The following is a 24,145-nucleotide window of genomic DNA, read 5'->3' on the forward strand; positions in this document are numbered from 1 at the left end:
TCTGCACCGTCAGGGCTGGAAACGGGAGGGAGTGAGAGACACTGTGTAGAGTTTGAGTGTGTACAGAACTGTACAGAGAAACCAGCCAATGTAACAGGGCTGTGAGACACTGCATTTTGTTAATAGTACAGTCGTAGGCAGTCCCTCGGATCGAGGATGACTTGTTTCCACACCAAAAAGGGATGAGTTCACAGGTGTTTTGATGAGGGACCTGACAATCTCAGTCCCGAACTACATCCTGAAGGGTGGAAGTTGCCTGTGGGTGGATTGTTTAACGTGGGGTGACCGTTGCACACCAGCCACCACACGGGCTTGACAGAGCGAGGTCTTGGTCCAGAGGCAAGGATTACCCAAGACGACCGTAGACCAAGCTCTGCTGCATGGACCTAGTGTGTACACATGCGCCGACTATCCATAGATCACAGTGTGGGCTGGCCTGTGCTGTCCCTGGGCCCTCGCCTCTCCTGAGCCCCGATCACAATGCTCCTGGGCCCCGATCTCTCACCGCTCCTCCGCCCCGATCAAAAATGGAGCAGTCAGAAACAGGACATCAATTCGTCTCTCTTATCTTGGGGACATCAAATATCAACACTGTTATTTGAAATATCAACATATTAAACTCCAGCCTAGTTGAAGGGTTATTAACATCAGCAGAAACAAACACCAACTTTGTTAATATTGAACCATTAATATCAATTATTCCATTTTTTCTAATATTTAATTGAAAAATGTTGAAAATGTTTCCGCCCGGTTTCGAACCGGGGACCTTTCGCGTGTTAGGCGAACGTGATAACCACTACACTACGGAAACACTGCAATTAGCACAGTGCTAGGAACATAACCAGAGCTTTAACCTACACAGCTGGCTGATACTTCAGGAGCTGGTTTGACGAGAATAGAATGACGGTGCTCTATTTAGGAAGGCTGTGAGTGTGGCAGGAATTGATCTCGTGTTTCCCAGACTTTACACATAGGAACAGGAGCTGGCCATTTAGCAGCGAGTGGTTAGGATCTGGAATGCACGGCTTGAAAGGACGGTGGAGGAAGACTCAATCTTATCTTTCAGACGGGAGTTGGATAAATGTCTGAAGGAAAAACAATTGCAGGGCTCCGGGGAAAGGGCGGGGGAGTGGGACTCGCTGAGAGTCGGCATGGGCTCGAAGGGCCGAATGGCCTTCCGTGCTGTAACCATTCCATGATTCGATAAGTTAGTGGCACATTTCATAGTGTGGCTGGAAGCACAACATTGCAAAGGGACATGGATTGAGTCGGCAAAACTAGAGGCATCTGATTCAGGAGATTCGCGGGGCACGGAAATTTGGGAGTTTAATGACTTTGAAAGGAACATTTTTGTTTTGTGCCGTTTCGGTCAGAGAAATGTTTGTGAAAGGAATTATTTGCAGAAAGGGATGCAGCATTTAACCTTCTGCCTTAACACTTCTTTCTGGGTGTCAGGTCACATTTCGTTTCAATGTTATTCTTCCAGAATTAATATTTCCTTTGCTGTTTGGCAATAACCAGACCCTTGCTCCAAGGTCTGTCTCACTGTTTCCCCGGTGTCAGGCAGAGATACACCTGCTGCACTCATTGATTTCATGTGACAGGGCACAAAAGTTCAAAATCAACCTGCAGGTGGCCACACACAGCACTGAATAGTCAGGGTGGCTGAGCGGTCTAAGGTGCTGTGTTCAGGTCACTGTCTCCTCTGGAGATGGGAATAGGAAATAATCCTATTTCAGACATTTCTTATATTTAATCATTAAGCGGAACCCATTTGTTTTGTCATCGCCAACTCCTTAAAAGTGGGATTCAGCAGTCCACCTGCTCGCTGAACATTTCCGTCTGACCTGGTGCTGAAGTTTGTTCATTCTTTTGTAGACCATCAATCAGATATTTTGTCCTGAGCATGTGAGGAACTTTTATCCCGATCTCATTGGGTTTAATTTTGGGAATCTGGTGCTGAAAGTGGAGATGTTTCCGTAGTGTAACGGTTAACACCTTCTAGTTTTTTGAGTTCTTGCTCAACTTTCTCCTTGAGTGCATATGGTACGGAACGGGGCTTGTAGTAAACCGATCTAGCGTCCTTCTGTACCCTGACACTCGCCTTGAAGCCTTGGATCGGACTGCCCGATTCACAGAACACCTTTGGATACTTCTTGCTAACCTCATCCGTTGATGAAAATCTCGCTTCCACACAGAAAATCTTACTCTAATCCAGCTTCAGTGAGCTCAACCAATTTCTTCCTAGTAAGGCAGACTTGTCTCCTTTCACTACTATTAGAGGCAAGTTCTGAAATTGATCTTTATATTTCACCGGTACGGTGATACGGCCTACCACAGGAATTTTCTCTCCTGAGTAGCCTCGCAGCTCTATCTTGAGTTTCTCCAGTTGGAAATCACGCAATTTGTCGCAGTACAGTGACTCCGGTATTACACTCACGGATGCACCCGTGTCAATTTCCATTGGTATCTTGAATCCCGCAACAGATGCTTTCCGAATCGCTGTCCGTTAACCTCGTGCTCCTGATGATGTGTAACTCTAACATCTCCTCGTCCTGTTGTTGTTCTTCCATGCTATGTAGTCTCTTGGGATTTCTACTCATAGCTTTGAACGCTGGACTCATAGCTTTAAAAACTGGTTTACCCTTCAGTCGGCATGCCTTCGCAAGATGCCCAGCCTTTCTGCAGAAGAAACACTCTGCCTTCACGTATAGACAACTTTGAGCAATGTGTTGTCCCAGGCACCTACAGCACGACTTCGACGGTCTGGTAGAATTTCCAGTTTCTGAGACTTTGGGCTCCCTTGTTATCCCTTCAGATGGTCTGATAATGACTCCACGAGACAATGTGTCGTGCTTGAACTGTAGTGACCTGAGTCCTTTATTGATAACCAAAGAGTGAGGATCACACCTGGTGGCCTGCCTTTTATACTAGGCCAGGCACACCTGTACAGGTAAGCTACAAGTCTCCCACTGCAGTGCCCTCTGGTGCACACCTTGTAATAGTACAAGCAGTAACCATGTAGGATACATGACAGGTGTCACTGTGGAACCGTTTCTCTCACTCAAAGTTAGACACACGACCGTGGGCACCACGAGGTCTAGGTAGGTAGCCATTGATATTCAGGTTCATATATAAATATATATAAATATATCGACATGTATCGTAACTGTTCCCTGGTGGTCGAGGGGTTAAGATCCGGCGCACTAACCTGGTTTCAATCCTCGATCAATTCATTGCATAAAAATAATTGAGGTCTGTGAGACGATTAATAATTGCTGTAATCACCATGAACACCAATACTTTCTGTGATAGACCGAGCTTACAGACTATCTGGCTTCTCCTGCCCTTTGCCGGGCACGTGTTCGGGGTTTAATTTTGTAAACTGGGTGAGTTCACTGATCGCGGGGAGACGGTAGGAGCCTCTGTGGCCCCCCTGTGAGGATGTGGAAGTGAACACGGTGACTGGGTGATCCGTGACATTTCTGTAAAGGGCAGCGGAGGAGAAGGATTGAGAACTTTCAGTGTGGGACAGAATTTGTTTCAGGTGAGCCAACACATTCCCGATCAGCACAGAGGGAGCTCACTGGTCATCTCCCCTCTGGTGGGGCTGTAGTACCAGAGGTTTCTGTAGTGTAGTGGTTATCATGTTTGCTTTACACGCAAAAGGTCCCTGGTTCGATCCCAGGCAGAAACATTATGTTTAAACTTGCTGTGGATGAACAATCGGAGGTGAGTTGAGTCTCCTGGCAAATGCTGCCTGACCTGCTGAGATTTCCAGCATTTGCTGTTTTTATTTGCTATTTATTCTCCTGGCAAAAGGGCTCCCTTATTCCTTAATTGTTCTTTATTTCACCAATAAATAGATAACTTTGAGTGAGAGAAAACGGATCCACCGGGGACCTTTTGCGTGTGAGACCAACGTGATATCCGTTACACTGCAGCCCATCAAAGGGTGAGAAACCACTGAATATAAAGGATGAGCTGACAAATATCAGGGGTAGTGCAGTCTGGTCAACGTCAAACCCTCCTTTCTTATTCAGCAGTGGCATGATCGGGAGTCAGACACCACAAAGTTTAATTAAAGACACAAATACAAGTAACACTTGCAAATCTTTTCAGTGTAAAATTCTTTCACTTGATTTGAAATGCTACTGCGTTGAATCTGCAAATACGCACGGTGGGATTTTATCTTCACTACTGATTGTATTTTGTGTGCACGGTAGGAATAACCGGTGCTGTTAAATTTGCCAAAAGTTGCCCCAGATTCCTGGTGTCATCAGCAATGAAGACTTTGAAGCAGAAAGCTAAAATACAGTGAGTAAAATGGGTTAACATGCATAAGAACATAAGAACATAAGAAATAGGAGCAGGAGTGGGCCATACGGCCCCTGGAGCCTGCTCCGCCATTTAATACGATCATGGCTGATCTGATCATGGACTCAGGTTCACTTCCCTGCCCGCTCCCCAAAGCACAGGACAAATGATTGAAGTATGTCGTGTCCCTGAGTTAGCAATTGTTTGATTGTGTAAAAGAAGGTGAGGGGTTAATGAATGATGGTTTCCCGTGAAAGCAAGACAAAAGGTTAAGAACAAAGCATCCGGTGCCTGTCAGGTGATCGCTGCTTGTGATACCTGGTGGGAATGGGCGGGGATTTGAAAGCCTCTTGTATTGCAGAACCTTCATATAGATGAACATCTCCAGCTCACTGTGCAGGCCTCGTGGTGCAACGGTAGTGTGTCTGACTCTAAATCAGAAGGTTGTGTGTTCAAATCATGTTGAGGTTTCTGTTCTTCTGGATATTGTTCTTCCAGAATTAATATTTCCTTTGCTGTTTGGCAATAACCAGACCCTTGCTCCAAGGTCTGTCTCACTCTTTCCCCGGTGTCAGGCAGAGATACACCTGCTGCACTCATTTATTTCATGTGACAGGGCACAAAAGTTCAAAATCAACCTGCAGGTGGCCACACACAGCACTGAATAGTCAGGGTGGCTGAGCGGTCTAAGGTGCTGTGTTCAGGTCACTGTTTTCTCTGCACGTGTGTTCAGCCTCAATCCCAATTCTGACAATTATTATCATTAAACGGAACACATTTGTTTGACACCATGGCCAACTCCTTAAAAGTGGGATTCAGCAGTTCAGCTGCTCGCTTAACATTTCCGTCTGACCTGGTGCTGGAGTTTGTTAAAGAGAGTCAGTGCAGAAGATTCAACCTTTCACAGAAACATAGAAAATAGGTGCAGGAGTAGGCCATTCAGCCCTTCTCGTCTGCACCGCCATTCAATGAGTTCATGGCTGAACATGAAACTTCAGTACCCCCTTCCTGCTTTCTCGCCAGAACCCTTGATCACCCGAGTAGTAAGGACTTCATCTAACTCCCTTTTGAATATATTTAGTGAATTGGCCTCAACTACTTTCTGTGGTAGAGAATTCCACAGGTTCACCACTCTCTGGGTGAAGAAGTTTCTCCTCATCTCGGTCCTAAATGGCTTACTCCTTATCCTCAGACTGTGACCCCTGGTTCTGGACTTCTCCAACATTGGGAACATTCTTCCTGCATCTAACCTGTCTAAACCCGTAAGAATTTTAAACGTTTCCATGAGGTCCCCTCTCATTCTTCTGAACTCCAGTGAATACAAGCCCAGTTGATCCAGTCTTTCTTGATAGGTCAGTCCAGCCATCCCGGGAATCAGTCTGGTGAATCTTCGCTGCACTCCCTCAATAGCAAGAATGTCCTTCCTCAAGTTAGGAGACCAAAACTATACACAATACTCCAGGTGTGGCCTCACCAAGGCCCTGTACAATTGTAGCAACACCTCCCTGCCCCTGTATTCAAAAACCCTCGCTATGAAGGCCAACATGCCATTTGATTTCTTAACCGCCTGCTGTACCTGCATGTCAACCTTCAATGACTGATGTACCATGACACCCAGGTCTCGTTGCACCTTCCCTTTTCCGAACCTGTCACCATTCAGATAATAGTCTGTCTCTCTGTTTTTACCACCAAAGTGGATAACCTCACATTTATCCACATTATACTTCATCTGCCATGCATTTGCCCACTCACCTAACCTATCCAAGTCACTCTGCAGCCTAATAGCATCCTCCTCACAGCTCACACTGCCACCCAACTTAGTGTCATCTGCAAATTTGGAGATACTGCATTTAATCCCCTCGTCTAAATCATTAATGTACAATGTAAACAGCTGGGGCCCCAGCACAGAACCTTGCGGCACCCCACTAGTCACTGCCTGCCATTCTGAAAAGTACCCGTTTACTCCTACTCTTTGCTTCCTGTCTGACAACCAGTTCTCAATCCACGTCAGCACACTACCCCCAATCCCATGTGCTTTAACTTTGCACATTAATCTCTTGTGTGGGACCTTGTCGAAAGCCTTCTGAAAGTCCAAATATACCACATCAACTGGTTCTCCCTTGTCCACTCTACTGGAAACAGCCTCAAAAAATTCCAGAAGATTTGTCAAGCATGATTTCCCTTTCACAAATCCATGCTGACTTGGACCTATCATGTCACCATTTTCCAGATGCACTGCTATGACATCCTTAATAATTGATTCCATCATTTTACCCACTACTGAGGTCAGGCTGACCGGTCTATAATTCCCTGTTTTCTCTCTCCCTCCTTTTTTAAAAAGTGGGGTTACATTGGCTACCCTCCACTCCATAGGAACTGATCCAGAGTCAATGGAATGTTGGAAAATGACTGTCAATACATCCGCTATTTCCAAGGCCACCTCCTTAAGTACTCTGGGATGCAGTCCATCAGGCCCTGGGGATTTATCGGCCTTCAATCCCATCAATTTCCCCAACACAATTTCCCGACTAATAAAGATTTCCCTCAGTTCCCCCTCCTTACTAGACCCTCTGATCCCTTTTATATCCGGAAGGTTGTTTGTATCCTCCTTAGTGAATACCGAACCAAAGTACTTGTTCAATTGGTCTGCCATTTCTTTGTTCCCCGTTATGACTTCCCCTGATTCTGACTGCAGGGGACCTACGTTTGTCTTTACTAACCTTTTTCTCTTTACATACCTATAGAAACTTTTGAAATCCGCCTTAATGTTCCCTGCAAGCTTCTTCTCATACTCCATTTTCCCTGCCCTAATCAAACCCTTTGACCTCCTCTGCTGAGTTCTAAATTTCTCCCAGTTTCCGGGTTCGCTGCTATTTCTGGCCAATTTGTATGCCACTTCCTTGGCTTTAATACTATCCCTGATTTCCCTTGATAGCCATGGTTGAGCCACCTTCCCTTTTTTATTTTTACGCCAGACAGGAATGTACAATTGTTGTAATTCATCCATGCGGTCTCTAAATGTCTGCCATTGCCCATCCACAGTCAACCCCCTAAGTATCATTCGCCAGTCTATCTTGGCCAATTCACGCCTCATACCTTCAAAGTTACCCTTCTTTAAGTTCTGGACCATGGTCTCTGAATTTACTGTTTCATTCTCCATCCTAATGCAGAATTCCACCATATTATGGTCACTCTTCCCCAAGGGGCCTCGCACAATGAGATTGCTAATTAATCCTCTCTCATTACACAACACCCAGTCTAAGATGGCCTCCCCCCTAGTTGGTTCCTCAACATATTGGTCTAAAAAAACCATCCCTTATGCACTCCAGGAAATCCTCCTCCACCGTATTGCTTCCAGTTTGGCTAGCCCAATCTATGTGCATATTAAAGTCACCCATTATAACTGCTACACCTTTATTGCATTCACCCCTAATTTCCTGTTTGATGCCCTCCCCAACATCCCTATTACTGTTTGGAGGTCTGTACACAACTCCTACTAACGTTTTTTGCCCTTTGGTGTTCTGCAGCTCTACCCATATAGATTCCACATCATCCAAGCTAATGTCTTTCCTAACTATTGCATTAATCTCCTCTTTAACCAGCAATGCTACCCCACCTCCTTTTCCTTTTATTCTATCCTTCCTGAATGTTGAATACCCCTGAATGTTGAGTTCCCAGCCCTGATCATCCTGGAGCCATGTCTCCGTAATCCCAATCACATCATATTTGTTAACATCTATTTGCACAGTTAATTCATCCACCTTATTGCGGATACTCCTTGCATTAAGACACAAAGCCTTCAGGCTTGTTTTTTTAACACCCTCTGTCCTTTTAGAATTTTGCTGTACAGTGGCCCTTTTTGTTCTTTGCCTTGGGTTTCTCTGCCCTCCACTTTTACTCATCTCCTTTCTGTCTTTTGCTTTTGCCTCCTTTTTGTTTCCCTCTGTCTCCCTGCATTGGTTCCCATCCCCCTGCCATATTAGTTTAAATCCTCCCTAACAGCACTAGCAAACACTCCCCCTAGGACATTGGTTCCGGTCCTGCCCAGGTGCAGACCGTCCAGATTGTACTGGTCCCACCTCCCCCAGAACCGGTTCCAATGCCCCAGGAATTTGAATCCCTCCCTGCTGCACCACTGCTCAAGCCACGTATTCATCTGCACTATCCTGCGATTCCTACTCTGACTAGCACGTGGCACTGGTAGCAATCCCGAGATTACTACTTTTGAGGTCCTACTTTTTAATTTAGCTCCTAGCTCCTTAAATTCGTTTCGTAGGACCTCATCCCTTTTTTTACCTATGTCGTTGGTACCAATGTGCACCACGACAACTAGCTGTTCTCCCTCCCATTTCAGAATGTCCTGCACCCACTCCGAGACATCCTTGACCCTTGCACCAGGGAGACAACATACCATCCTGGAGTCTCGGTCCTTATTCCTGAGCATCACCTTCTTACCTGAGGCCAGAAAGTCTCAAGCCGTGCATTCCACATTGTAATACCTCGCTGCTAAATGGCCAGCTCCTGTTCCGATGTGTAAAGTCTGGGAAACACGAGATCAATTCCTGCCAAACTAACAGCCTTCCTAAATATAGCACCGTCATTCTATTCTCGTAAAACCAGCTCCTGAAGTATCGGCCAGCTGTGTAGGTTAAAGCTCTGGTTATGTTCCTAGCATTGTGTCAATAGCAGTGTTTCCGTAGTGTAGTGGTTATCACGTTTGTTGAATATGTGAAAAGTCCCCGGTTCAAAAACGGGCTGAAACATTTTGAACATAGTTCAATTAAAGATTAGAAAAAATGAAATAATTGACATTAATGGTTCAATATTAACAAAGTTGGTGTTTGTTTCTGCTTAATGATTAAAAATAATAAACACCAAAAGTGTGATTTGAACCCACGTCTTCAGAATAGATTTTGACCTGAACACAGCACCTTAGACCGCTCAGCCACCCTGACTATTCAGTGCTGTGTGTGGCCACCTGCAGGTTGATTTTGAACTTTTGTGTCCTGTCACATGAAATAAATGAGTGCAGCAGGTGTATCTCTGCCTGACACCGGGGAAAGAGTGAGACAGACCTTGGAGCAAGGGTCTGGTTGTTGTCAAACAGCAAAGGAAATATTAATTCTGGAAGAACAATATCCAAAAGAACAGTGACCCCGACATGATTTGAACACACAACCTTCTGATCTGGAGTCAGACACATTACCGTTGCACCACGAGGCCGACACAGTGAGTTGGATATGTTCGTCTATATGAAGGTTCTGCAATACAAGGGGCTTTCAAATCCCCGCCCATTCCCACCAGGTATCACAAGCAGCGCTCACCTGACAGGCACCGGGTGCTTTGTTCAAAAACTTTTCTCTTGCTTTCACGGCAAACCATCATTCATTAACCCCTCACCTTCTTTTGCACAATCAAACAAATGCTAACTCAGGGACACGACATACTTCAATCATTTGGCCTGTGTTTTGCGTAATGTATAGAATGACTCGACAGACTTGTTACTGTAAACTCACTCGGCTTTAAACCTGGTTCAACTTTATTTACTCCCAAAGTGCCCACATGACATGGTACTCGCTCTTATATACCAGGGCCCGCGCACACGTGCGTACAGCCCGATGACCTCCGACAGTGGCTCCCCCTGGTGTCTAGTGACCCCAAGCATCAATACATGACACTTTGCATGTGACTGTTAAACCATATCCCATTTCACTCACTGTATTTTAATGGGCGGGAATTTTAAAGCCCCTTGTATTGCAGAACCTTCATATAGACAAACATCCCTTAACTACTGTGTAAACCTCGTGGTTCAACGGTAGTGCGTCTGATTCTAGATCAAAGGGTTGCTTGTTCAAATCATGTCGGGGGTCACTGTTCTTCTAGAATTGTTGTTTCACAATAACCTGACCCTTGCTGCAATGTCTGTTTCACTGTTTAGTCGTGGGAAGGTTGGGGACAGTGTCAAACAAGAAATAAGGGATGTGTGCAGTGGTGGTACAGCAGTTATCATGGGTGACTTTAATCTACATATTGATTGGGCTAACCACATGGTAGTAATGTGGTGGAGGAGGATTTCCTGGAGTGTGTTTGGGATGGTTTTCTCGACCAATATGTTGAGGAACCAATAAGGAACCTGGCCATCCTCGACTGGGTGATGTGTAATGAGAAGGGACCAATTTGCAATCTTGGGGAAGTGTAACATAATATGGTAGAATTCTTCATTAAGATGGAGAGTGTCACAGTTAATTCAGAAACTAGGGTCCTGAACTTAAGGAAAGGGAACTTTGACGGTCTGAGGTGTGAATTGGCGAGAATAGACTGGCCAAGGATACTTAAAGAGTTGACAGTGGATTACCAATGGTAAACATTTAAAGATCACACGGGTGAACTTCAGCAATTGTACATCCCTGTCTGGAGTAAAAATAGAACGGAGAACGTTGCTAACAAGGGAAATTAAGGATAGTGTTAAAACCAAGGAAGAGGCAGAAAAAGCAGCAAACCTGAGGACTGGGAGGAATTTAGAATTCAACAGAGGAGGACTAAGGGTTTCATTAGGAGGGGAAGCTTGCTTGGAACATAAAAGCTTCTGTAAATATGTGAAGAGAAAAAGATTAGTGAAGACAAACGTAGGTCCCTTGCAGTCGGATTCAGGTGAATTTATAATGGGGAACAAAGAAATGGCAGACCAGTTGAACAAATACTTCAGTTCTGTCTTCATGAAGGAAGACACAAATAACCTTCCGAATGTACTAGGGGACCGAGGGTCTAGTGAGAAGGAGGAACTGAAGGATATCCTTATTAGGCGGGAAATTGTGTTAGGCAAATTGATGGGATTGAAGGCTGATAAATCCCCAGGGCCTGATAGTCTGCATCCCAGAGTACTTAAGGAAGTGGCCCGAGAAATAGTGGATGCATTGGTGGTCATTTTCCAACATTCTATCGACTTGGGATCAGTTCCTATGGACTGGAGGGTAGCTAATGTAACACCACTTTTTTAAAAAGGAGGGAGAGAGAAAATGGGTAATTATAGACCGGTTAGCCTGACATCAGTAGTGGGGAAAATGTTGGAATCAATTATTAAAGATGAAACAGCAGGGCATTTGGAAAGCAGTGACAGGATCGGTCCAAGTCAGCATGGATTTATGAAAGGGAAATTATGCTTGACGAATCTTCTGGAATTTTTGAGGATGTAACTAGTAGAGTGGACAAGGGAGAACCAGTGGATGTGGTGTATTTGGACTTTCAAAAGGCATTTGACAAGGTCCCACATAAGAGATTGGTGTGCAAAGTCAAAGCACATGGTACTGGGGGTAATGTACTGAAGTGGATAGAGAACTGGTTGGCAGACAGGAAGCAGAGAGTCAGGATAAATGGGTCCTTTTCAGAATGGCAGGCAGTGACTAGTGGAGTGCCGCAGGGCTCAGTGCTGGGACCCCAGCTCTTTACAATATACATCAATGATTTGGATGAAGGAATTGAGTGTAATATCTCCAAGTTTGCAGATGACACTAAACTGGGTGGCGGTGTGAGCTGTGAGGGGGACGCTAAGAGGCTGCAGGGTGACTTGGACAGGTTAGGTGAGTGGGCAAATGCATGGCAGATGCAGTATAATGTGGATAAATGTGAGGTTATCCATTTTGGGGGCAAAAACACTGGGGCAGAATATTATCTGAATGGCGGCAGATTAGGAAAAAGGGAGGTGCAATGAGACCTGGGTGTCATGGTTCATCAGTCATTGAAGGTTGGCATACAGGTGCAACAGGCAGTGAAGAAGGCAAATGGTATGTTGGCCTTCATAGCTCGGAATTTGAGTATAGGAGCAGGGAGTTCTTACTGCAGTTGTACAGGGTCTTAGTGAGGCCTCACCTGGAATATTGTGTTCCGTTTTGGTCTCCTAATCTGAGGAAGGACGTTCTTGCTGTTGAGGGAGTGCAGCGAAGGTTCACCAGACTGATTCCCAGGATGGCAGGGCTGTCATATGAGGAGAAACTGGATCAACTGGGCCTTTGTTCACGGAGTTTAGAAGGATGAGAGGGAATCTCATAGAAACGTAAAAGATTCTGACGGGACTGGACAGGTGAGATGTGGGTAGATTGTTGCCGATGTTGGGGAAGTCCAGAACGAGGGGACATAGTCTTAGGATAAGTGGTAGGCCAATTAGGAAGGAGATGAGGAGAAACTTCTTCACTCAGAGAGTTGTTAATCTGTGGAATTACCTGCAGAGGTGTATGGGGAGCTTTGCCCCGGGCCGTGGTACCTTACATCCCGGGGAAGGGCATTAACCCGATGATTGAGACTGTGGTCAGTGTATGGGGAACTTTGGCCTGGGTCGTGGTACCTTACATCCCAGGGAAGGGCAGTCACCCACTGATTGAGACTGTGGTCAGTGTATGGGGAACTTTGGCCCAGGCCGTGGTACCTTACATCCCAGGGAAGGGCAGTCACCCACTGATTGAGACTGTGGTCAGTGTATGGGGAGCTTTGGCCTGGGTCGTGGTACCTTACATCCCGGGGAAGGGCAGTCACCCACTGATTGAGACTGTGGTCAGTGTATGGGGAGCTTTGGCCTGGGTCGTGGTACCTTACATCCCAGGGAAGGGCAGTCACCCACTGATTGAGACTGTGGTCAGTGTATGGGGAACTTTGGCCTGGGCCGGGGTACCTTACATCCCAGGGAACGGCATTAACCCGATGATTGAGACTGTGGTCAGTGTATGGGGAACTTTGGCCTGGGTCGTGGTACCTTACATCCCAGGGAAGGGCATTAACCCGATGATTGAGACTGCATTCACCACTTTCCGCCGGCAGCGGCTGATTGGAGAGTGTGGGCCCGGAATGTTGCTGCTTGTCCCGGCCTCACTCACTCTGGAGCTGGGGACGAGCGATTAGTCGATGGGTTGTTTGCGGCTTTGATCTGCTGTTGTGAAGCGAGGCGGAGCTGCAGGATCCTTTAATAATCTCTCACAACTCAACTGAAAGCAGCCGGAATGTGCAGCTTTGAGAGGGGCTTTCTGCACCGTCAGGGCTGGAAACGGGAGGGAGTGAGAGACACTGTGTAGAGTTTGAGTGTGTACAGAACTGTACAGAGAAACCAGCCAATGTAACAGGGCTGTGAGACACTGCATTTTGTTAATAGTATAGTATTAGGCAGTCCCTCGGATCGAGGATGACTTGTTTCCACACCAAAAAGGGATGAGTTCACAGGTGTTTCGATGAGGGACCTGACAATCTAGGTCCCGAACTACATCCTGAAGGGTGGAAGATGCCTGTGGGTGGATTGTTTTAACGTGGGGTGACCGTTGCACACCAGCCACCACACGGGGCTTGACAGAGCGAGGTCTTGGTCCAGAGACAAGGATTACCCAAGACGACCATAGACCAAGCTCTGCTGCATGGACTTAGTGTGTACACATGCGCCGACTATCCATAGATCACAGTGTGGGCTGGCCTGTGCTGTGCCTGGGCCCTCGCCTCTCCTGAGCCCCGATCACAACACTCCTGGGCCCCGATCTCTCACTGCTCCTCCGCCCCGATCAAAAATGGAGCAGTCAGAAACAGGACATCAATTAGTCTCTCTTATCTTGGGGACATCAAATATCAACACTGTTATTTGAAATATCAACATATTAAACTCCAGCCTAGTTGAAGGGTTATTAACATCAGCAGAAACAAACACCAACTTTGTTAATATTGAACCATTAATGTCAATTATTCCATATTTTTAAATATTTAATTGAAAAATGTTCCTACCCGTTTTCGAACCAGGGACCTTTCGCGTGTAAAGCGATCGTGAAAACCACTACACCGGTTTCGAGGTTTGAAGTTCGAGATAAACCCACGGGGCGGAGCCAACAGGCCCCTGGCAGCAATCAGTGACGGGAAGATGCAACTTAAGCAGGCCTGGCTAGCTCAGTCAGTAGAGTATGTGCTTCTTAATCTCGGAGTTGTGGGTTTGAGCCCCACAGTGGGTGATTTATTTTCCTTAAATTTTTATGTTGCTTTCACAGGAAAACATCACTAATTAACCCATAAATTCTTTTGCCCAATGAAAGAAATGCGAACTGAGGGAGAGTTGATCATTTGATCATTTGTTCTGTGCTCTGTATAAGAACACAAGAACCAGGAGCAGGAGTCAGCCATTTGGCCCTTCGAGCCTGCCTTCTTTTGCACTGAAACAAATTATAACCGTGTATTTAAATGAGCAGTGCGAGATATTTAGAGGGCACCTTTCAATGCTTCACAAAACCATCCCTTTCGCTACAGCCACCCGGGATTGATTCCTGGTTTGGGAAGTAACTTTGATATCACTGTTTGCAATTGAAGTGGGGTCATTTTATTAAGTTCGATGGATGTCCCAAAGCACTTCAGAGTGGTGTCCAAACAAATGAGTTTGTAATTAAAAACACTGAATATTAAGAGTGGGATTTGAACCCACACCTCCAGAGGAGACTGTGACCTGAACACAGCACCTTAGACCGCTCAGCCATCCTGACTGTTGGATGCTCTAGTTACAAGTTATTACTCTGGAAAATTTCAGACCGGGCACTTGTTCAGTGTTACTGGAAGGCTCAGTGACCGGGATATCCTTTCCCCCGGGGTTTCCCTGAGCCTGTGCTCGGTGTACGGGGAGCTTTGGCATGGGTCCGAGGTAGCTGACATGTGTAGGCTGCTTGCTGGCTTCAGGTGGTCTCTTACCAGTGTGCTCAATTCTTCAAACGACTTGCTTGCTGGTTTCTCGGGTGCCAGCAGGTCCTTCATTAAAGCGTATGTTTTCGAGCCACAGCTGGTCAAGAGATGGGCTCTTCTCTTGTCTGCCTTGTCGTCGCCTAACCAGTCTTTGGTTACAAAGCTTTGCTGGAGCCTTTCTATAAAGTCCTCCCAATTATCTGCAGCATTGTATTTTTCATCTGAGCCGTTGGTCGCCATTCTGTGGATTCTGTAATCCCGTAACTCGTCGCCACTGTAAAGTCCTGACCCTGTAGTACAGACTCACACGAGGCACATACTGAAGTCAAGGTCACTCAGGACCTGCACCTTTATTACACAGCTCTCGAATGCCACACTTGCCTGAGACCTGTCCTTATATACCTGTCTGGGAAAGGTATCCAGTGTCTCCTGCAAATGCACCCCTGGTGGTAAGGTAAGCTTGTGGTTACAGGTCATCTCTGGTTACAGTCATGTATGGCATGGTAAGGTACAGTTATGTACAGTAGTGTGAGATACATGACAGTATTGGTATTCATGGTGATTACAGCAATTATTAATTGTCTCACAGATCTCAATTATTTTTATGCGATGAATTGATCGAGGATTGAAACCAGGTTAGTGCGGCAGATCTTAACCCCTCGACCACCAGGGAACAGTTACGATACATGTCGATATATTTATATATATTTATATATGAACCTGAATATCAATGGCTACCTACCTAGACCTCATGGTGGAACGGTAGTGTGTCTAACTTTGAGTGAGAGAAATTGTTCCACAGTCACACCCATTTCATCTTTTGTTCCCTTTTAAACACTAGAAACTGAGACAGGGGAATAAATAGAGAAACCAAAGCCCAGGGATATAGACAAGAGGAAGAGAGAAGGGGAAAGATACTGTCCCCACCCAGAACTAATGCAGAAACCCCTCTGCTGCGCTCGGGGTGGCCACCCACAGCCTGGATACATTAACGTCCCAACAGCTCATTGACTGTCGGAGTGGGACCGTGCGGTGCTTCAGAAGACAGGTCGAAAAAGCAAAGTCACTGATTCCGTCCCATGTGCTCCTCCGATCAAGAATAGCAACACACTAAAAATGCTTCAATAATGGTTACACCTTATCTCCACATTTGTCAAACAGTTGGCTCGTTGGTCTAGAGGTATGATTCTCGCTTCGGGGTTGTTACTTGAAATTTGCGAGAGGTCCCGGGTTCAAATCCCGGACGAGCCCTCAGTTTATCTTTGAATTTGCATTGAACTTTTGCAAAGAAGGACTTGCATTTCGACAACCCCTTTCAGGAACTCATGATGCCTCAAAGCACTTTACAGCCGTTGAGTTATGTTTGAAGTGTTGTCGTGTGGGGAAAGATGTGCCCAAATCACCCCACACGAACCGCAACTCTTTGCGAAGGAGTTCAGTGCAAAGAATCAGGTCCCTCAGGGACTTGGACTTTCTGTGAATGAGTTCTGCTTGTACCTGCGTTCAAGCTTGAAACAGTAACTGGGCTTCCATCTCACGGGAGCAGCGTGTAGCGGTTAGTGAGTAGGTGACCAGGTTGATGTGTGCCGCTTTCAATCTTTGAAATTTCACCAAACAAAGAAACGGTGAATCCAACTGTCCCTGTAAGCGACGGATTGAAGGGACCGGTGCTCCAAACAGAGCTGGAACACGCGCAGTGCAGTAATAGGGTCCGCAACATTAAATGTCAGAGTTATTAACCCGACAATAATTAAACATACACTTAACAACAGTACTGACACCCAAACCTTGCGAATGTTAGCCGAAGAACTCAAACACGTTACAGTTCCCAGCTCGGTGTACAAATTGATCAAACATTAATCGGATTCTAAACTATCTGTTCCAAATGCCACATTTTATAACTTTTCCTTACCCCTGCTACGTGACATTGAAACTTTTAATAGTATTACCGAACACAACTGCCCAACTTCTGATGGAAGGTCATTAACCTGAAATGTTAACTCTGTTTCTCTCTCCACAGATGCTGCCTGACCTGCTCAGTGTTTCCAGCATTTACTCTTTTTATTCTCCAAACTTATAATCAGAGTATCACTTCCCTTGTCATCTAACGACACTCCTTCCTGATATGTAGCCTTGTCCTACAAACAGGCTCCTTTCGCATGATGCAGGCATTCATTGGAATTATAACTTCTTAACGATAACAATTATGTGATGTATGTAACTATGTAATACTTGCCACCAGAGGGCGCAACTGTTGGAGTCCTAATGGTCACCTGCCCACACGTGCAGGGCCAGTATAAAAGGTTGGCTGCCATGTTGTTCAGGCACTCTGGAGTTGTAATAAGGAAGACTAAGGTCACACTAAGTTTAGCTCACAGTACTCAGCCTCGGGGAGTTCTTCTATACACAACAATTGGCGACGAGTAACAGAATACGAACCTTCACACAACCATGGCTGCTGTTGGAATATTAGAGAGATCTGTAGAGGGTGATGATTGGGAAGCCTTCGTCGAGTATCTCGACCAGTACTTTGTGGCCAACGAGCTGGAAGGAGACACTAATGTGGCCAAGCACAGGGCGGTTCTCCTCACCGTCTGTGGGCCTAAAATATACAGCCTCATCAAGTATCTGCTCACACCGACAAAACCAATGGAGAAAGAATATTCAGTGTTGTGCACACTGCTTTGGGACTACCTCAAGCCGAAGGAGAGTATCCTCATGGTCAGATATCGTTTTTACACGCACCATCGCTCCGGGACCAGGACCTGGCGGATTATGTCACCGACCTGAGACACCTCGCGGGACCTTGCGATTTTGGAGCTGCGTTGGGGCAAATGCTGTGGGACCTTTACGTGCTGGGCATCAGCCACGAGGTCATTCTTCGAAAGCTGCTGGCTGCTGAAACCCTAGACCTGAGCAGGGCCATCGCGATCGCCCAGGCATGCATGGCCACGGACGATAACACCAAACAGATATCTTCTCAACATCGAAGCTCACCGGCAAGTACTGTGCATAAAATGATGTCACTAGCAGGCCGAACTGCATATGGCAGGGTCTATACGTCTGTGGCTGCAAGACCTGTGATGACTCAGAGTCCGCCATCGGGGGTGAATGTGAATCTATTAGCACTGTGTTGGTGCTGCGGGGTAATCATCGGGCCCATCAATGTCGATTCAAGCACTACATGTGCAAAGGCTGCACAATGATAGGGTACCTCCAGTGAATGTACAAACGTGCTGTGACATACCACGTGGCAGAGGATGATCGATCCAGCATGGATCACGCAGCACAGGCAACTCAACCCGAGGAACAAGGACTCCCAGGTGTTGGTGGGGATGTTGCATTTTATCAGGGAGGCTTTGAGGGTGTGCCCGAAACATTTCCTCTGCCCACCTGGGGCTCGCTTACCGTGTCGGAGTTCCGAGTCGAGCGTTTGCTGAGGGAGTCTCGTGTTGGGCATGTGGACAATGTGGCCCGCCCAACGGAGCTGGTTGAGTGTGGTCAGTGCTTCAATGCTGGGGATGTTGGCCTGAGCGAGAACACTGATGTTGGTGCGTCTGTCCTCCCAGGGGATTTGCAGGATCTTGCGGAGACAGCCCTGGTGGTATTTCTCCAGTGATTTGAGATGTCTGCTGTATATAGTCCATGTCTCGGAGCCATACCGCGGGGCAGGTATCACCACCGCCCTGCACACCATAAGCTTGGTGCCAGATTTGAGGTCCTGGTCTTCAAACACTCTCCTCCTCAGGTGATCGAATGCTGTGCTGGCACACTGGAGGTGGTGTTGGACCTCGTCATCGATGTCTGCCCTTGCTGATAGTAGGTTCCCGAGGCGTGGAAAATGGTCCACGCTGTCGAAGGCCACACTTACAGCCTTCCTAAATATAGAACGTTCATTCTATTCTCTGAAAACAAGTTCCTGAATTCTCGGCTAGCTGTGTAGGTTTAGAGCTGTGGTTTTATCCTAAGATAGATTCTATCACAGTGTTTCCATCGTGTAGTAGTTATCACATTCGCCTCACACACGAAAGGTCCCCGGTCCGAAACCGGGCGGAAAGATCTTGAAAACTTGAAAATGGGCCGAATGGCTGACTCCTGTTCCTAACTCTTACGTTCTTATGATCTCTTGACCTTTCACAGGAGAACAAACTCTCCTCTGAACATGCATGAGAAAGCTCCAGAAAATATTTCCGTCCGAGGTGCTTTCACATGTGAGGCGAACATGTTAACTGCTACATAAGAACACAGAACATCAGAAATAGGAGCAGGAGTCGGCCATTCGGCCCCTCGAGCCTGCTCCGCCATTTAATAAGATCATGGCTGATCTGATCATGGACTCAGCTCCACTTCCCCGCTCGCTCCCCATAACCCTTTAATCCCTTATCAGTTAAGAAACTGTCTATCTGCGCCTTAAATATATTCAATGTTCCAGCTTCCACAGCTCTCTGAGGCAGAGAATTTCACAGATTTACAACCCTCTGAGAGAAGAAATTCCTCCTCATCTCAGTTTAAATGGGCGGCCCCTTATTCTTGGATTATGCGCCCTAGTTCTAGTCTCCCCCTTCAGTGGAAACAACTTCTCTGCACCCACCTTGTCGAGCCCCCTCATAATCTGAAACGTTTCGATAAGATCACCTCTCTACGGAAACATCTCCACTTTCAGCACCAGATTACCAAAATTAAACCCAATGAGATCGGGATAAAAGTTCCTCACATTCTCAGGACAAAATATCTGATTGATGGTCTACAAAAGAATGAACAAACTTCAGCACCAGGTCAGACGGAAATGTTCAGTGAGCAGGTGGACTGCTGAATCCCACTTTTAAGGAGTTGGTGATGAAAAAACAAATGGGTTCCGCTTAATGATTAAATATAAGAAATGGGACATAAACCCACATCACCAGAAGAGACAGTGACCTGAACACAGCACCTTAGACCGCTCGGCCACCCTGACTATTCAGTGCTGTGTGTGGCCACCTGCAGATTGATTTTGAACTTTTGTGTCCTGTCATATGAAATAAATGAGTGCAGCAGGTGTATCTCTGCCTGACACCGGGGAAACAGTGGGACAGACCTTGGAGCAAGGGTCTGGTTATTGCCAAACAGCAAAGGAAATATTAATTCTGGAAGAAAAATATCCAAGAGAACAGTGACCCCGACGTGATTTGAACACACAACCTACTGATCGGGAGTCAGACACACTACTGTTACACCATGAGCCCTACACAGTGAGCTGGAGATGTTCGTCTATATGAAGGTTCTGCAATACAAGGGGCTTTCAAATCCCCGCCCATTCCCACCAAGTATCACAAGCAGCGCTCACCTGACAGGCACCGGAGGCTTTGTTCCAAAACTTTTCTCTTGCTTTCACGGGAAACCATCATTCATTAACCCCTCACCTTCTTTTGCACAATCACACAAATGCTAACTCAGGGACACGACATACTTCAATCATTTGGCCTGTGCTTTGCATCTTAACTCCAAAACCATATCCCATTTTACTCACTGTATTATAGCTTTCTGCTTCAAAGTCTTCATTGCCGATGACACCACGAATCTGGGGCAACTTTTATCAAATTTAACAGCACCCGTTATTCCTACCGTGCACACAAAATACAATCAGTAGTGAAGATAAAATCCCACCGTGCGTATTTGCAGATTCAACGCAATAGAATTTCAAATAAACTGAAAGAATTTTACACTGAAAAGATTTGCAAGTGTTACTTGTATTTGTGTCTTTAATTAAACTTTGTGGTGTCTGACTCCCGATCATGCCACTGCTGAATAAGAAAGGAGGGTTTGACATTGACCAGACTGCACTGCCCCTGATATTTGTCAGCTCATCCTTTATATTCAGTGGTTTCTCACCCTTTGATGGGTTGCAGTGTAGCGGATATCACATTGGCCTCACACGCAAAAGGTCCCCGGTGGATCCGTTTTCTCTCACTCAAAGTTATCTATTTATTGGTGAAATAAAGAACAATTAAGGAATAAGGGAGCCCTTTTGCCAGGAGAATAAATAGCAAATAAAAACAGCAAAGGCTGGAAATCTCAGCAGGTCAGGCAGCATTTGCCGGGAGACTAAACTCACCTCCGATTGTTCATCCACCGCAAGTTTGAACATAATGTTCCTCCCCGGGATCGAACCAGGGACCTTTTGCGTGTAAAGTAAACGTGATAACCACTACACTACAGAAACCTCTGGTACAACAGGCCCAACAGAGGGGAGATGACCAGTGAGCTCCCTCTGTGCTGATCGGGAATGTGTTGGCTCACCTGAAACAACTTCTGTCCCACACTGAAAGTTCTCAATCCTTCTCCTCCGCTGCCCTTTACAGAAATGTCACGGATCACCCAGTCACCGTGTTCACTTCCACATCCTCACAGGGGGGCCACAGAGGCTCCTACCGTCTCCCCGCGATTAGTGAACTCACCCAGTTTACAAAATTAAACCCCGAACACGTGTCCGGCAAAGGGCAGGAGAAGCCAGATAGTCTGTAAGCTCGGTCTATCACAGAAAGTATTGGTGTTCATGGTGATTACAGCAATTATTAATCGTCTCACAGACCTCAATTATTTTCATGCGATGAATTGATCGAGGATTGAAACCAGGTTAGTGCGCCGGATCTTAACCCCTCGACCACCAGGGAACAGTTACGATACATGTCGATATATTTATATATATTTATATATGAACCTGAATATCAACGGCTACCTACCTAGACCTCGTGGTGCCCACGGTCGTGTGACTAACTTTGAGTGAGAGAAATTGTTCCACAGTGACACCCATTTCATCTTTTGTTCCCTTTTAAACACTAGAACCTGAGACAGGGGAATAAATAGAGAAACCAAAGCCCAGGGATATCGACAAGAGGAAGAGAGAAGGGGAAAGATACTGTCCCCACCCAGAACTGATGCAGAAATCCCTCTGCTGCGCTCGGGGTGACCACCCACAGCCTGGATACACTAACGTCCCAACAGCTCATTGACTGTCGGAGTGGGACCGTGCGGTGCTTCAGAAGACAGGTCGAAAAAGCAAAGTCACTGATTCCGTCCCATGTGCTCCTCCGATCAAGAATCCCACTGCAACCTATAAACCATTTACCCCCGGCGAGAGACAGCAGATAATGGCATCCCTGGGCAAATTACAGCCCCGGTGTGCGAATACCAAATTCTGGGCAGAGCTGGATACAGTTTGGGTGGGCCACCAACTATACTTTAGGTAATGCCCCGACTAATTGGAGTAAAATTACTACAAACAAACAACAAAAGGGGGAAGGAGCCTCCGAGTATTGGGAACGATTATTCCAGATATATCAAGAATGCTCTGGACAGGGAAACCCGGGCCGCGGTGACCGAGCATTTATCCAGGCATTGAAGGACGGACTATCCGCTACACACCAGACCATTATAAAAATGGGAGTAATTGTAACCCAGGGTTATGATGAACTGGTCGAGTGGGCTAGTGGCGTCCAGGGAGGGGGCGATGAAAAATCCCAAAGATAAAGCAAGAAAGGGTTTTTGCAGCAGGGACAGAGGGAGGACAGAGAAAGGGGACATGCCAGAACTGCGGGAAGGTGGGTCACTTTGCCAAAGAATGTAAGGGGAATCGCATGGAGAAACAATGCACATATTGCGGCAAAAAGGGACATTTAGACGCGACCTGCTATAGTAAAAATGGCTATCCTAATAAGGCAAGGACCCTGTCAGAAGAGGAATACCAGCAGTGGCAGGAGTACAAAGCCATCCTGTGATGCCCAGCAGCCCCTGTACAAAGTAAAAAGGAGGGAAGGATATATGTGTCTGCACTAGTAGGGGGCCGACAGTGTGAGATGTTAGTGGACACTGTAATGTCCTGTCCCCTCAGTACAGATTCACACGAGGCATGTCGTGAAGTCAAGGTCACTCTGGTCCTGCACCTTTATTTTACAGCTCTGGAATGCTGCACTTGCCTGAGACCTGTCCTTATATACCTGTCTCTTGCAAGTGCACCCCTGGTGGTAAGGTATGCTGGTGGTTACAGGTCATATCTTATTACAGTCATGTATAGCATGTTAGGATACAGTTATATGTAATAATGTAAGATACATGACATTGAACATCCTCCAGGACCAACAGGGGGAACTGTTGGAGTGGATTTTCAGACATAGCAAAGCATGATGGGGTAAGCCAACTATCTGCCTTGCCACAAAATGAACTTTGTACCAAGAAGCCTATCTGCTGTCCCTGATATGAACTCTGCAGCAACAAGTGACTCATGGCCAGGTGCAGGCCACTGTTTCATCGAAAGCTTTGCAACAGAATAACTAACCACAAAAGAAGATACAGAGAAAGGGCCCCCAAACTCGCACCATGCTATCAGGTTTCACTAGGACTAAAAAGTTGTATGTAAATGAATTGCGTTGCCATATGGATCGATTGGTTGTATGTAAATGAATTTAAATGATTGTATTCCGGCCCCTGTAAACTGCTTATAACCCCGCGGCACAAGGCACTCGGGGAGATCGCGGGATCTCAACTCTTCTCCCAGAGCTCTGTTAGCAATAAAGTTGTCTCTCTTACCTGACCAGAGTCGATGTGAATTTATTTTCACTAACAGTGGATGCAGAGAGGTTGTTTCCAGCGATGGGTGAGACTAGAACTAGGGGGCATAATCTTAGAATAAGGGGTCGCCCATTTAAAACTGAGATGAGGAGGAATTTCTTCTCTCAGAGGGTTGTAAATCTGTGGAATTCACTGCCCCAGAGAGCTGTGGAAGCCGGGACATTGAATAAATTTAGGACAGAAATAGACAGTTTCTTAAACAATAAGGGGCTATGGGGAGCGGGCGGGGAAGTGGAGCTGAGTCCATGATCGGATCAGCCATGATCGTATTAAATGTCGGAGCAGGCTCGAGGGGCTGAATGGCCGACTCCTGCTCCTATTTCTTATGTTCCGATGACACATACAATATTCGGAAGGGGATTGAGAGGGTCAATGTTGAGAATCCCGGCTAGCTCAGTCAGTAGAGCAGGAGACTCTCAATCTCAGGGTTGTGGGTTTGAGCCCCATGTTGGGTGAGTTATTTTCCTTAAACTTTTATGTTGCTTTCACGGGAAAACATTAATGAGCCCATAATCTTATTTTGCCCAATGTAAGAAAT

At 46.3% G+C, this 24,145-nt stretch overlaps 4 non-coding genes across 4 annotated transcripts; 2 read left to right on the forward strand and 2 right to left on the reverse strand.

Moving 5' to 3' along the window:
* Positions 1–738: 738 nt before the first annotated feature.
* trnav-aac (transfer RNA valine (anticodon AAC)) lies at positions 739–811 on the reverse strand. The gene has a single exon. It is a non-coding gene; the product is annotated as a tRNA-Val (tRNA).
* A 2,813-nt stretch (positions 812–3,624) lies between these two features.
* Positions 3,625–3,697, forward strand: trnav-uac (transfer RNA valine (anticodon UAC)). Its single transcript has one exon. It is a non-coding gene; the product is annotated as a tRNA-Val (tRNA).
* A 12,469-nt stretch (positions 3,698–16,166) lies between these two features.
* trnap-cgg (transfer RNA proline (anticodon CGG)) lies at positions 16,167–16,254 on the forward strand. The gene is given in 2 exon segments: positions 16,167–16,202; positions 16,219–16,254. It is a non-coding gene; the product is annotated as a tRNA-Pro (tRNA).
* A 4,875-nt stretch (positions 16,255–21,129) lies between these two features.
* On the reverse strand, positions 21,130–21,202 carry trnav-uac (transfer RNA valine (anticodon UAC)). Its single transcript has one exon. It is a non-coding gene; the product is annotated as a tRNA-Val (tRNA).
* Between the last annotated feature and the right edge of the window lie 2,943 nt (positions 21,203–24,145).

This window comes from Pristiophorus japonicus, chromosome 20, assembly GCF_044704955.1.
Source record: "Pristiophorus japonicus isolate sPriJap1 chromosome 20, sPriJap1.hap1, whole genome shotgun sequence".
In the NCBI taxonomy this organism is placed as follows: Eukaryota; Metazoa; Chordata; class Chondrichthyes; family Pristiophoridae; genus Pristiophorus; species Pristiophorus japonicus.